This window comes from Lissotriton vulgaris, chromosome 10 (genome assembly GCF_964263255.1).
Source record: "Lissotriton vulgaris chromosome 10, aLisVul1.2, whole genome shotgun sequence".
NCBI lineage: Eukaryota > Metazoa > Chordata > Amphibia > Caudata > Salamandridae > Lissotriton > Lissotriton vulgaris.
This window is the reverse complement of record NC_141698.1, coordinates 348,973,159-348,989,402: the sequence shown is the minus strand read 5'-3', so window position 1 is coordinate 348,989,402 and position 16,244 is coordinate 348,973,159.

Here is a 16,244-nt window from a genome sequence, read left to right as displayed (position 1 = left end):
ATTATTTTTAATGCATTCCTATGAAGGATTTGTAAATCTAGGCCTCTGTGTTTACCGTTGTATAAACCTTGCGGCTAAACACATAAGGAAGTAGACTTCACAACTTCACTTCAACAATTCTTCTACACGTTCAAGCAGACAGCAGTGTCTAAGTTTAAGAGAGAAAGAGAAACGATGTCACAGAGAGTGAGAGAGAGAAAGAGAGAGAAAACAACATTAAAACTGTGTCGCAGAGTTTGAGTTGAGATTTGTTCCTGAAAAGTTAGACGTATATTTACTAGCTCCTTGCGTCACTTTACCCATGTTAAAATCGACTCAAAAGTGGCGTAATAAGGTTGTAGATCTGTTTGTCAGACTGTTGTAAGCTGTCTGTTGTCACTGCTCGGAGGTAATTATAGATTTTACAGAGAAGCTGCTGTACACTACGCACTCTGGGCCATAATATCAAGCCTGGGTGACAAAATTATCGCCACTTTATTACAGGAAAGTGTCGCTAAAGTGGCGATAATGGGTTTGATAATATGCTCTATGGAATTCCAATCGAAGCTCATGTTAGATGTCCTTCACATCTAACACGAGCTTTGATTGGAATTCAATAGAGCATATTATCAAACCTATTATGGCCACTTTAGCGGCAGTTTGCTGCCAATAAGGTGGCGATAATTTTGTCACCAAGGCTTGATAATATGGCCCTCTCTCATTTCACAAAGAAAGCTAACACTACAGTTTTACGAGTGCAGTGTACCTGGTACATTTTACTTGTTATAGTGCTGTGTTCAAGTGGTGTCTATATGGAAGTGCCTACTGCGTTACTAACGCCCGTTATGCCAAATTATTTCTAATGCATTCCTATGAAGGATTTGTAGATCTAAGCCTCTGTGCTTACCGTTGTATAAACTTTGCGTCCAAACACATAAGGAAGTAGGCGTCACAACTTCACTTCAACAATTCTTCTACACGTCCAAGCAGACAGCAGTGTCTAAGTTTAAGAGAAAGAGAAATGATGTCACAGAGAGTGAGAAAGAGAGCAAAAACAACATTAAAACTGTGTCGCAGAGTGTGGAGTTGAGATTTTTTCTTGAAAAGTTAGACTTATATTTACTAGCTCTTTGCGTCACTTTACCCATGTTAAAAGTGACTCAATTTGGCGTAATAAGGTTGTGGATCTGTTGGTCAGACTGTTGTAAGCTATCTGTTGTCACTGCTCGGAGGTAATTATAGATTTTACAGAGAAGATGCTGTACACTACGCACTCTGGGCCGTAATATCAAGCCTGGGCGACAAAATTATCGCCACTTTATCGTCAGGAAAGTGACGCTAAAGTGGCGATAATGGGTTTGATAATATGCTCTATGGAATTCCAATCGAAGCTCATGTTAGATGTCCTTCACATCAATGATGAGCTTCGATTGGAATTCAATAGAGCATATTATCAAACCTATAATGGCCACTTTAGCGGCAGTTTGCTCCAGATAACGTGGCAATAATTTTGTCGCCAAAGGCTTCATAATATGGCCCTCCCTCGTTTCACAAATAAAGCTAACACTACAGTTTTACGAGTGCAGTGTACCTGGTACATTTTACTTGTTATAGTGCCACGTTCAAGTGGTGTCTAGATTGAAGTGCCTACTGCGTTATTAACGCCCGATATGCCGAATTATTTCTAATGCATTCCTATGAAGGATTTGTAGATCTAGGCCTCTGTGCTTACCGTTGTATAAACCTTGCGGCCAAACACTTCAGCCAGTTGGTTTGACAACTTCATTTCAACAATTTTTCTACATGTCCAAGCAGACAGCAGTGTCTAAGTTTAAGAGAAAGAGAAATGATGTCACAGAGAGTGAGAGAGAGAGAAAGAGAGAGAAAACAACATTAAAACTGTGTTGCAGAGTCTGGAGTTGAGATTTGTTCTTGAAAAGTCAGACGTAGATTTACTAGCTCCTTGCGTCACTTTACCTATGTGAAAAGTGACTCAAAAGTGGCGTATTAAGGTTGTAGATCTGTTTGTCAGACTGTTGTAACCTATATGTTGTGACTGGTCGGAGGTAATTATAGATTTTACAGAGAAGCTGCTGTACACTACGCACTCTGGGCCATAATATCAAGCCTGGGCGACAAAATTATCGCCACTTTATCGGCAGGAAAGTGTCGCTAAAGTGGCGATAATGGATTTAATAATATGCTCTATGGAATTCCAATCGAAGCTCATGTCTGATGTACTTCACATCTAACATGAGCTTCGATTTGAATTCCATAGAGCATATTATCAAACCCATTATCGCCACTTTAGCGGCACTTTCCTGCCGATAAAGTGGCGATAATTTTGTCGCCCAGGCTTGATAATATGGCCCTCTCTCGTTTCACAAATAAAGCTAACACTACAGTTTTACGAGTGCAGTGTACCTGGTATATTTCAGTTGTTATAGTGCCGTGTTCAAGTGGTGTCTATATGGAAGTGCCTACTGTGTTACTGACGCCCGTAATGGCGACTTATTTCTAATGCATTGCTATGAAGGCTTTGTAGATCTAGGCTGCTGTGCTTACCTTGTATAAAGAGTTCGGCCACCGGAGTTCACCATTCGACTTGAACTCTGTTTCTATACGTCAAAGTATATTCAATAAGTTGCAGAGAATTCCATTGCTGTTGCTTGATAGGCCGTGGTTGCTTCTGAACGATGTTTGGTGAAGGAAACAAAAGGACATTTTGATTAGTCATCGTAAACTGAGTTGCGTAACTACTATCAAAAGTTAATTTTAATGTGGGTTCTTAATATTCCGTAGTTAAGACTGTTGCAGCTCCAGCAAACAAAGGAGATCAATAAGTTAATAGAAGCCTAGGACGGCCTCGTGGCGAAGAAAAAAAAATACTATCATGGACGCACAATTAATGATTATAGAGGCCTAAGCACGTGGTGTAGTACAGAAATACGACACAGTAATGTAAGCACGCACAATTTTTAAGATTAGAGGTGTATAGGACCTCGTGACTTATAAAGAAATATTTCAATTATGTAAGTACAATTTAAAACCATTGAGGGGTAGGAAAGCCATATGAAGGATAAAAAAATAGCATTATGCATATACATTTTACAGTGGAGGCTGATGTTGTGACGTTTTCTCTTCCCTTTGCTTCTGTCGTCTTTTGTCGTGTCTTGAAAGGCTGCGGTTTTGCTGAGTCTGGGGTGTTTTTGACAGTCTGTCTGTCACCGCAGCAGAGGCAGGCAAAAGAGAGCGTGCTCACGTCAGTGCCCGCATTATATGGGGACCCTGGGTGGGCTGACCAAATCAAGCCCAGGGCCGTCATTGGTAGCGTTTTCGCAGTCTGCATGAATGATGGCCCTGGGGGACATGCCCTTGGCTAATGTAGTGGTTTCCAGGATAAAATGATAGCAAGCATGCTAGGTGGTGGCATCTGGGTAGTGTGGGCGGGCGTGCACCGCGCGTGTGCAAGTATGAGTGTGTGCACTAACAATTAACAACAGAGAGAGATGGGGGCGGTGTTATAATGTGCGCAGAGGCAGGCCAAGAATCAGATCTGCAATGAGTCAGCACTTCTAATCATTCTCCTTAGCGCGCCCTGAGCTCTGATTTGTCACTGAGAGGGTGATCGCACCATAGTTTGTACTGCTTATCATACTCAGTGTGTACACGCGCATACAGTATGAATATGCTTTGACGTTACGCGTCGCATTAAAGTTTCGGTGTGACATCATGTACAGCGTTCTGTACACGAAAGGGGGCAATGTTTCTACTTGGTTTAAAACATGTATGTATTTAATGTACATACTAAGGGCAGACATTTGGGATAACTATACATTTTTTTAATACTTGTAATAATCATATATTACTTTTAAAAAGAATTACACAAATCGCAGGTAGAACATCATGCCTACTCGTATTGAAAGAGCTGCCCAAGTGCATCATAAGCGTACACAAAGCCATGTGACTTTAAAAGTAGAGATTTGATTGGTTCATAACTTTTCCTATTGCGACTGTTGAAAGTTCCGTCCCATTATAATTATTCGACTTTGACTTTCTAAGAAGAAGCATTTGTTCTGAGAATATTCTCAAATAGAAGGAAGATCACAATAATAAGAGCAATTGAGACATCTTCCAGCAGTTCTTCAGAGGGAGATTTCATTCCTGAAGAACGTCCAAAGAAGAGGAAAGAAGCTCTAATTTGGAAGTTTTTCACTTTTCCAGAAGGTCAAAAAAAGGTTAATGCTCTAAAAGTAACCTGTAAAATTTGCCAAACAACTGTTTCAAGGGGTGATCCATCTAAAAAACACTCCTTTGGCACAGCAAATATGGTGCGACACGTGAAGAATTTGCACCCCAAGAACTTTGCTCAAGCTGCAAGACTGAGGTTGCACGAGAATCCACCTGCTACTGCACCAAGCACATCAACTGCGGCAGTAGCATTTTCAGCAAGCAGTCCACACCCACAAATTGTTTCTGACTATGCTAATGTTAAAATTCTATGCATTTATTGTGATAAACTTTTGTGTTATGGGGAACAGTCTATAAAATTGATGAAACACAGGATGCAGGATCATTGCTGCCCTTGACATTAGTTTTTTTTTTCATTCTTTTGTTCCACTTTGGATTTGTTGAGAAAACACAAAAAACCAACAAAACTAAAAAAACAAAAAAACAGTTCTTTTTAGAACTACCTTCACTGGTCTAAGAAAGAACTATGGGCCGGATGTAGGTCGGTCGGTAACGGCCGAAAATCGGTATTTTTGACCGTTACCGACCGAGATTCACAAAATGGTATGTAGGGCCACATATTTTACAGATTCGGTAAATTTACCGATCGGTAAATTTACCGAATCTGTAAAATACCGAATCGGTATTTTTACCGATTCGGTAACAATGAGATGTAGGTGGGACTCTTCTTAGTCCCACAAGCCTTACAAAATCGGTATTTTACCATGAAATCCAACTTCATGGTAAAATACCGATTCCGGTGTGCATGCACATGTGTGCATGCACACCTGTGCCATATGACAGGCAGACCTGCCCTTAGGGCAGGTATGCCTGCCACATGGCCCCCGAATCTTTTTTGGGGGTGCTAGAGGGTGTCAAAGTGACACCCCCTGCACCCTTGTCAAAATCGGAATTTACCGATTCGGTAAATACCGACCGGTAATGCCCCATTCATTCCTATGGGCTTCAAAGCCCATAGGAATGAATGGGGCATTACCGGTCGGTATTTACCGAATCGGTAAATACAGATATTTACCGATTCGGTAAAAGGAACATCTGGATGTTCCTACATATCCACCCCTTAGATTTACCGATTTTTAATTACCGAATCGGTAGAATTCGGTAATTAAAAATCGGTAAATCTATTTTACCTACATCTGGGCCTTGATTTCTATGTTAGTGTGTAAACGTTTGTCAGAATGAATGTGTAGTTCATAAATGAATGAATGAATATTTTACTAGTGTATGGAGAATGTGAAAGTGCAGAACTATAAGGAAGTGCTACAGCATAAATCTATAAGGTATTTATCTATAGTATACTGTAGTATGTCCGAAGCACTTGAATGTAACATATGTACATAAATATGTTACAAGTCTATGCTTTAATTTGTGCTGCTGGTGAAACTGCCTGGGTGAATTTGTATGTGTTAAGGGCGGATTTACAATCCCCTTGTGCCTCTTTTACACAGCCGTTGCGTCACTTTTGTGACACAGCGGTGGTGCAAAAGATGTGCCATGGTGTGTGCTACTAACAATGTGACGCATCTGGAGGATGTATTACATTGTAAAGCGCTGCACCAGAAGAGGCTTTCTTGTGCAGAAGGGGGTTCAGCGAGGCCTCCTAAAAGTGACTGAGTGAAATGTATAACATTTCATTCAGTCACTTTTGAACTTATGCTGCGTCAAAAACTTGCACATGCTTGAAGGAGGTGTAAGGATTGATACAGTATTGTGCGCATAGGGCCCCAAGAGCATTGGTGGAGCTGTGCTATACTTGAAATCGACGTCAAGCAATTATTAATCCAAAAAGTCCTTTGCAATTTACTTTTGTTATTATTTTATAATAAGAATATAAATAAAATAAATTTAAATATTTATATAAAAAATATAAGAAATTGGTATAAAAAGAAAGACATAATAATTAATACATTTATAAATTATCATTTACAAAACCTTTGAAATTCACTGAAAAAACCATAGGTTTCACACGTTATAGTTAGGAATTAGCAATTAAAAAACCTTGCAAATTCATTGAAAAAATCATAGGTTTCAGACACGTTATAGTTAGGAATTAGCATTTAAAAAAGCGTAGAAATTTTATATATTTTATATATATATAAATATATATATAAAACCTACTGGCGACTACCAGTATAGTTAAGACCGTATTTCTATTAAAAAGCTGTTTTTTATTTGCCACTAACTTTGACGTCGTTTGACAAATCTTCACAGAGTTTTCAAAACTAATTTGATGCTCACTTCAGCTCCTGTCTTGAAAATGTTGGGGTGATCCGTCAAGCGGGGCCGAGAAAATAAGGGGAGTCCCAAAACACTTTTTTTCTATGTTAATTTCCATAGATAACTTTAGACATGCCTACAGCCCAAACTGCTGAACAGAATTACACCAAATTTGGCAAAAATGTAGCTCTTGGTCCAGATAGCACTCTTATAGATAAATGGAGTAAATGTGTTCAACAGTTGCTAAGAAATTTAAATATTTCTCAGATATACAACTGTGGCCGCGGTGGATCCATGAAAGCTCCCGATCTCGTGCCTGACATCTGATTGACAGCAAACATTTCAAACAAGGAAGTGTTTGCAACCATCTGTGACTCATTGAACCGAGTCACAAGTAAAAAGCTTTTTTGTAAAAGAAAAGGGGGCATGGTGGAAACACCTGGAACCCTTAGGCCTATTCAGAAAGTCCCACAGGGACCCCCAGGGCCAAAAAAAGCCTTTTTTTAAATAAATTCAGCGGGAGTCATGCAGACCCCCACTCTTCATCTAATTTAGGCCCCCAGGTGGGTCAGGTCCCGGGGTCAATACAAAATAATAATGGGGTCCCACGTGGGTGCCCTAGATCTGGAATTGGCAGCATTGTGGGCCTGATTTACTGAAATTTGGCGGGGCCACGTGGCCCACCTCGCAGCCCTGGGGACTCCCACCTCCCCTGTGGTATATTGAATTATAGTGCTTGGGGGAGCTCCAGCCCCCCATGCAGACCCGGGGACCACTACCGCCACCTCCCCAGGTATATCAAAACATATTTGTTTTTTTGAGTGAATATATAAATATATATGCTTTACTGTCTTTGTCTTTTCCTTCCAAAACAAAAACTCAGGACACCATAGACAGTAGGTTTCTTCTTTTTATCTTTTTATTATTAGTTACGCCATGGTGCAGACATACAAATGGACGGTCTGTGCGCTTCGGCTCCCAGCCTTCTACTGGACCATAGAGACCCTGCGTCTATAATGTCTTTTTAAAGTTGCTCATGTGCATTAACATCTCGTTGCTTTCCATTACAATGCATTGCTAGACTGCTAATCTTCATTCTCACTTGTCAGTAACATTTCAGAACTATGTTGTATGTGAATGTAAAGTACATTAAAATTCATTTCAACATGTTCCTAGTTACAACAATAAAAGATTTGGCATAAAGTGCAGGTGCACATCCTATATATGTATCCAAATATGTGCAAGAGTTTGTTAGAATGTTATCACAACAGATAAATCCATGAAATTCATTATAATATACAAATTCCAAAATTATAATATTTCCTGGTTGGAGTGTTGGCAGCCAATCAAATTTTAATAGGATTCACGGGTCCACTCAAGGACTCATGTTCCCTGATATATATATTTTTAAAACTTTAATATATCTGAAACTAGTCAATGCATTAACACCAAATCACAAAATACACTTTCTGAACCAACTGCTAGCTTTCTGCCAAATTAGGTGTACCGTGTTTTGGGTCCACCCTTTTTTCTCGGCCCCTGCTTGATGGATCACCCTGAAACTTTCAACAGAGCAGCTAACCCAAAAAGGGGAAGTATTAAGAAAATGTGCAGTACCAAAGTTACTAACAAAACAAAAAATGCTTTTCCTATGAAAACCTTGGTCGTAACCAAAACTGCCTATTGTCGAACAACAGTAGGCTATATATACTCAGTATATATATATATTCAGCGAAAAAACAAAGGTTACAAGGAAGTTAATAATTTTCTTAAAGGGGAGCACCCCATCCCAACGAGTCATTTTTGGCCGTCGGGACCACATCCCCTGGGCATGAGCAGTTGGATGGGGACCTCGGGGGGAGCCTGAAGGCCCACTGTGCCAGCCGGATCCCACCTCCTGCGGTAGCTGGCACTGCTTTTTATTCCCAGGGAACCTATGGCATGCAGCTCCCTGGGTGTAAAATGCAATGTGTGCTCTGATTTGAACAAGCGAGAGAATTATGCTCTAGCTTGTTCATAGCAGGGCACACAGTTCTCTATGGGATGGCGGGAGCAGTGCTCCACCATCCCATAGGAAACTGCAAAGTCCTGGGGGTGGGTATCCCAGGACATTGCTGGAGCCGGCTCTGGAGGGTGGTAGTCCCCAGGGCCATGCAGGGCTCCTGGAGGGGGCTGTGCGGACTGCCTCCCATCTTCTCTAGAGCCACAGGGAGAAGGCAGATCATGTGGCTGTTTGGAGGGCGGAGCCCCCACGTATTATAATTTCATATAGCCCGGGGAGGTGGCGGTCCCCAGGGAAAAGGGGGCACCTGGCCCTCTGCTTTTTAATATATTAGCCCGGGGAGGTGGCTGTCCCTAGGGCTGTGTAGAGTGGCTGGAGCACCCTCACGCATTATATTTTGATATAGCCCCGGGGAGGAGGTGGTCCCCAGGGCAGCGAGGGGGCGCATGCCCCCCTGTATTTTAATATCTTAGCCACGGGGAGGTGGTGGTCCCTGGGCCTGCATGGAGTGGCTGGAGCACCCCAAACACACTATAATTCAATATAGCCCCAGGGAGGTGGCGGTCACCGGGTATGTGGGGTGCTTTTACCCACCACATTTCAGTATATCAACCACAGGGAGGTGGCAGTTCCCGGGGCTTCGGGGCCTGCATGGGGCCCCATAATTATTTGTTATTGCCCACAGGACCTGGTCCACCTGGGGCCTAAATAAAATGAAGCGTGGAAGTCCGCACTTCATTTTGTAATCAATTTTTGGCCCTAGGGATCCGTGTGGGACCCCCTAAACTACCCTGACCCCTTTTCTTTTTTAAATCTTTTTTCTTGTGACTCGGTTTGAGTTACAAGATGGCTGCCAACACTTCCTGGTTTGAAGTGTTGGCAGCCAATCAGATCTCAGGCACGAGATTGGAAGTGTTCGCGAATCCACCGCGGCCACAGTTGTATATTTGAGAAATATTTACATTTCTACAGAGCTACTGAACGGATTTACATCATTTAACAAAATGAGTGCTTTCTCGACCAAGACTACCTTTTTGCCAAAGTTGGTGTAATTTAGCAGTTTAGGTTGTAGGCATGTCTAAAGTTTCCTATGGAAATTAAAATGGAGAAAAAGCATTTTGGGAACCCCACGTTTTCTCGGCCCCTGCTTGATGGATCACCCTGAAATTTTAAAGACAAGGGCTGAAGTGAGCATCAAATTAGTTTTAAAAATTTCGGGAGGATTCGTCAAATTTCACTAAAGTTATTCTCAAATAAGTAAAAAACTGCTTTTTAATAGAAATCAGGCCCAAACTATAACTACCTACCGGCGACCACCAGCAGGTAATATAATAAAACATAAAACCACACACTCCTTTACCAAAGTGCACTTATTTCCACAGTTTCCAACACACTTCAGCTCTTTTCCTGAGCCTTGATCACAGGTTTTGGCATAATCTATTTGATTTGTTATGACTTAGTCTTCAGGTCATATTCCCATCAAAGAATCTGCATTTGAACATTGTTAAAACATTTATTTCATGTTCTCAAACTGCAGCGTGTTGCTAAATCTTATTCCTTTGTTTCAGACACTGCAGTTACTCGATATTCATATGAATCCAAAACGCACAATTATTTACTGCCTCAAAAGTAGCAAGCATGCCATCTGCTCTATATCTCACCATTGCACTAATTATATCGAATTAGAGTCCGCAAGTAGGAATGAACATGTTCCGCTTGGTCGGTTGCTTGCATCCACTCACGGTTATTTTAGGATACATCCTGGTTTATCCAGTAGAAGCGAACGAGCCAGGCTCCCATTAATCAACATCAAACAAACTCTGCCTCTATTCAGGGTGCCCCAGATCCTCTCAGGGCGGCTCCAAAATAATGGGGATGTCGTTCTAACAAATATGTGCAAGCACACAATCTTTTAACAAAGAGGCACATGGACAGCAAACTCACAAGGATTGTGGGGGCTTTATTACAATGTGAGATATGCAACATTTATCATACAGTGTTTCCCTGCGTACAGCGGATTCTGCAATTATGTACATCTACGCATTTCAGTGGAAATATTAGTTAAAACCACCTTCTTCAGGACAACACAATTTGTGATATGGGGTGACTTTGCAGGATAAATTGTAGCAATTAGGGATCCCTGGTGTTAGTAATAACCTATTAGCAGATGCTTGATAGACAAACTGATGTGTCTTAATTGTTCTCCCTTGTGTTCTTGGGTTGTTTTTTTTAAAAAGAAAACAGTGATTTATGTTTGTTCAAAGTTGTTTATATTCAATTAAAGTTGAATATATGTTGTCTATGATCATATGATTTATATGTTCACTATGGCCAACCCATGCAGTACAAGCCAATGAGGGGGTTGGTTGCACATGTGGCTTGAGCAGAAGGCCATGCTATGCCCTGTGACAAGCCCCTACTCACGGCAATGAGGGCTGCACATCGGTCTTGGCCAATTATGCACATAGAACTATTGCATGTGGTATAGAAACAATAAACAAATGTCTCTACGCCTGGCAGCTGTCCTAATACTTAACAATCTGTGTACCTAGTTGGTGGCCATCTAAATAGCAGAGATAATTGATTATTCAGCCAGCCACTGGAGGAATATCAGTAAGAATGCCCAATTTTCATTTCTCCAATGGGAACTAGAGTATCCTCATTTTCCATTAAAGAAAGACTTAGGGGGGCAAGCACATGATTAACCCAGGGTGGAGCTGGTGTAGTGCAACTACACGGTGGTTCATGAAGTTGAGAAAAACTCCGCTCCGCCACACGCCTCTACACCCCTAATAAAAATATATTTAAAAATTAATTTATAAAGGAATAAAGTCACTTACCTGTATTGCGGCATACCTGGGCTGCCCTACTCCTCGCCATACATCTTGCAACAACTGTGCATGTGCGATCACGCATATGCGCATTTCTCACAAGACGTCTTGTGAGAAATGCGTGCGCAGTTCTTGCTAGATTGGCAGCGGTGCGGCGATGCGTGGAGATTCTTCTTGCACAATGGTGCTGCGTCGGAAAAACAGCCACAAGATGAGAGATGCGTACATTTTTCAGTTCTTTAGCTTTCTTCCAGCTCCCAACAGCAGGAACTACCTTCAGAGGCTCAGAACTGGAACAGGCACCTCCTGTCAGGTCAGACCTCTCAGCAGCAGAGTTCAGGGGAGCTGGCGGTGAAGTTATTGTGTCCCTGAGACTTCAGAACAGGAGGCAAGAAAACACAGGCCCCTGGAGATCTTCTTCAAACAGGTTCAAAGCAAAGTTCCAGTTTTTGTCCTCTCCTTGGCAGAAACACCAACTGCAGGCCAACTCCACACAGCATACATCAACTGGGCAGTATTCCGCCTCACAGCTCTTCAGCTCTTCTCCTTGGCAAAGGTCCCTCTTGAGTCAGGAAGTGATCTTAAGTTCTGCGGTTTTAGGTGTAATACTTACACACCAAAATGTATGTTTTCTTTGTGCAAGGGTTTCTAAGCCCAGTCCAAACCAGTTTGGCCAAACCAATTCTGTCCTCACTGGTGCAGTATGACTGCAGGGAGTGGAGACAGCATTGTGTAAGGGAGACGGGCTCTATTCAGGTACAAGGAAATCTCCTCCAACTAAACTAAAATCAGCCAAGGTCTATTCAGCTCAGCTCCGAGTCATCCAAGAAGGGCCATGCACACCTCAACCCCCCAGTGGCTGTTCACAATGAATGCACATCCCCTGTCACTCCAATGTCAGACATTCAATTCACAAACAGGCTGAGGCACACAGAATGGTTAACCAATGAAAAGCGTACTTTCGAAAAGTATTATTGAGAGTGGGGTGTTGGGTGCATTCAAAGAACCTAGGCTTAGCCTCTTTTACAAAAATATCAACACTAGGTCTAGGTGCTGACGTCAATTACATATATTTAACTGTAAGAACCACATTTACCAATATGGTGGCCTTCATGATTTATTTCAAACTCAATTCATTCCTTGAAAAAACAATTTCAAACATTTTTAGCATATCTTTTTTTAAAGGGCCACCTTTTTTGTCTTTTTCTTATATAAACAGTTTACATTGGTGATTAAACATAGTCAAACAATGACATTTAAAAGAAAAAATTACATACTTGTAACAAAAAAACAGTCCTTCAGTATAAGAACAAGACGCCTGGAGCATTACACATTTTACAATCAATCAAGCTAGTTGGGGGAAAGATACTTATTTAATCAAATCATTTGAAGTTAGAAAATACGGCAAAAAGCCTGTTCCTGCAGTACCAAACTCCCACTGGCAGGATGCATAGCGCGATTAATTGTAAAATGTGTAAACCGCCAGGTGACTTGTTCTTATACTGATGTAAATTGTAAATTGATACTTGTATAGCGCACTACTCACCCACAAGGGTCTCAAGGCGCTTGTACGAATACCACTGTGGAACCAGTCCTCGCTTTCCCTGTGAGGCGTCCACTCCTGGGCACCCCCAGCTTTCTTCCAGTTCCCAACAGCAGGAACTACCTTCAAGAGGCCCAGAACTGGAACAGGCACCTCCTGTCAGGTCAGACCTCTCAGCAGCAGAGTTCAGGGGAGCTGGCGGTGAAGTTATTGTGTCCCTGAGACTTCAGAACAGGAGGCAAGAAAACACAGGCCCCTGGAGATCTTCTTCAAGCAGGTTCAAAGCAAAGTTCCAGTTTTTGTCCTCTCCTTGGCAGAAACACCAACTGCAGGCCAACTCCACACAGCATACATCAACTGGGCAGTATTCCGCCTCACAGCTCTTCAGCTCTTCTCCTTGGCAAAGGTTCCTCTTGAGTCAGGAAGTGATCTTAAGTTCTGCCGTTTTAGGTGTAATACTTACACACCAAAATGTATGTTTTCTTTGTGCAAGGGTTTCTAAGCCCAGTCCAAACCAGTTTGGCCAAACCAATTCTATCCTTACTGGGGCAGTATGACTGCAGGGAGTGGAGACAGCATTGTGTAAGGGAGACGGGCTCTATTCAGGTACAAGGAAATCTCCTCCAACTACTCTAAAATCAGCCAAGGTCTATTCAGCTCAGCTCCAAGTCATCCAAGAAGGGCCATGCACACCTCAACCCCCCAGTGGCTGTTCACAATGAATGCACATCTCCAGGCCAGGCATCCTTAGCGTTTTGGGAGCCGTTGTGGAGATTAAGCAAGCTATTGCCCAGAGTTGCAGAGTGGAACTCCATGATTAGAATAGGCACAGAGGCGAGAATTATCAGGTCCGTGGAATTTTTTAGCCCAAGACCCGCCGAGGCGGGGAATTGAACCCTGGTCCCGGGCTAGATCTCTGCATCAGGGTCTGCCGCTTTAACCATTGAGCCACACTTCTCCACTCACCTCATGCCTCTGTAATCCACCACTAGACACTCCCTGCTCCTTTATCTCACTTTTACTGGTTTCTGCTTTCTCCATTTGTCAGTGCTTTTTATCCTTCTCATTCTGCATCTTTACCCCTTTTGTTTTTTTGCTTTCTTTTGCTCTGGATCAAAGTCTGCTGTGGGAAAATATTTGCCGGTGTGCCAAAATGAGTGCTGGTGGGCCCCAGCTTCAGCCACAAGCACCAATCAAGCACTGACCTGCTCTCCGAGTGTGAGGGAGCCATTCACAGCTTCTACTGCCACCCACCAGACTCCCCACAGCAGTTTCTTGTATTAGGGGCCCTTGCACTGCTGCTGCTATTGCTGCATTGTTGTTGCGCGTTGGTGCAGTTTAGAAAAAAAATGATTATATAAATCCCAAAACGAGTGGCATCATCATTACTTGGTTCTAACATCTCACACTTTGTTCACAGACACTGATTCAGACATCTGGAAAACAGAAACACAAGTACCATCCACAAATACTATCAGCGATTGGTCATTTAATATGCTGCGTGATGAAACGTTGGTAAGTATCAGCAATAATATTATTTCAATCCTTTCACTTGCTGTTTAAATATAGATTGTGTTTGCCCCATTAATATCTGTAAATACGCAATGACTCTTGTTGCATCATTTTAATATGTTTCTAAGTCAAGGAATGATTAAGGACATATTGTGGCTGTCTATAAAGGACTAACAGACAACCAAAACTGACAATAGTAGGTGCACATCTGATAACTTAACAGATGTGGGAATAGCAGAAACTTAATTTAAATATGATCCTTGAACCATAGTATAGGGAAAAGTAATTTAAACTAATGCTAACTGTGCAAGAAACACTACTGACTGTTAGCCCTGCAGACGGTGCTGCAAGGCCCATGCTGTATTCCTGAATTCACCCCAATATCTACAGTTGAGACAAAGGCAAGCAACGGCACATTCCAGGTATTAGAAATTGAGATAAGAGGGATGAGGGGGTCGCATTGGTGTGGGGGAGGGTGGAGCAGACGAACCATATGTCCACCAACTACAAGTTGCCATTATTTTGCATACCCCTTAGGGAACCATTTAGGGGTGAAATTGAGGGGGCTTGGGATATTCATCATAGTCCCTCCCCCTTCTTCTGAATGGGGGCTGGGGAGATTACAAGTGCAGACATTGTGAGTGTGCCTGGAGCCATGCTGTTTGTATTTTTCCATACACACCCTGTACTCCAGCTGTTGGGAAAGGAATCAACCCAGCATTGTATTCATCCATGTTCCACTGACCTGAGTGTCCAAATGCATGTGTAGCTGACTTTCATTTTGTCCATAGTTTCGCAAATGTAAACGTGTGCACAGTGGCATTGGACTATGTAAGGTCCTGGAGCTATCCCTTTAAGGGGTGCAACATGTGTGCACTCTTAACAAAAAGGAGACTACTGTCCCTTTCCTGGGCACAGCACACATGCTCTGTTTATTGGAACTGATAGCGTGACCCTATTATTTGTATTGTCTAGAGTGTGGCCTGCACACCTTTCTGTTTATAGTTCCGCTATCAAGGGTATGCCAAAAAGGTTGCTATAGCATCAATTATGTATGCCAAGGGAGTCTGTGGCTTGCAAGCATATACCACATATGCAGTTGTGTATTGAAGCTAGTGGGATCCATTTTTCCCTTGTCTTGACATTACACAAGATATAGGATGAGGACTGCTTCCTGAGAAAGAGGAAGTATATAGTCTGCATTCCTTTGACTTGCAGTACAGATCTGAATACTGAAGTATGGATGATGGAGTGAAGGCTACCTTTAGGAATTCCATCAGTACATATTTTAGCAAAGGTCTGTTGACTGTTTCCTTCAGCGCTCTGGCATTTTGTTGAATGTAGGTTTGCGGATGGGGCTTCATTTACTATTTTACTAGGTGAGGAGGTTTCTAGGTCAGGCCTACATGTTTTCTATCGCTGATTGCTACTTCAGAGGCTGATGACACCCAGCTGCAGAAACCTCCCACTTCATTGTGCATGTGTTGTAGGTACGCCAGTCTGGAGACAGACCCTGGTCTAGCTACTTACCATGAGAAGCATCATTCTTGCACAATGGCTTTGCTTGGAAAACAGGTTCAGAAGAACACCTGAAAAGAGAACCAGTCTAAAACAGTTCTGAATTTTCAGACACTGGATCCACATCCCCTGTCTAGAAGTGAGTATAAAAGTGGGACAGAAATAACCCAACTTTGTTCCAAACCCAAGTTCTTCATGACTCGGGAATAGAGCGTTCCTTAGAGCACTCAATGAATTCTGTGGGATCAGGGTAGGTCTCTGCCAGTCAGACTGTTTTCCAGTGTTAATGGGACATCAGCCGCAGTCTGCATCTTCTGATCTTCCTGAGTGGCAAGAAGCCTGCCTACTGACAGAGGGAAGGAGTCTGTCTGACCCTGCAGCATTTCAAATA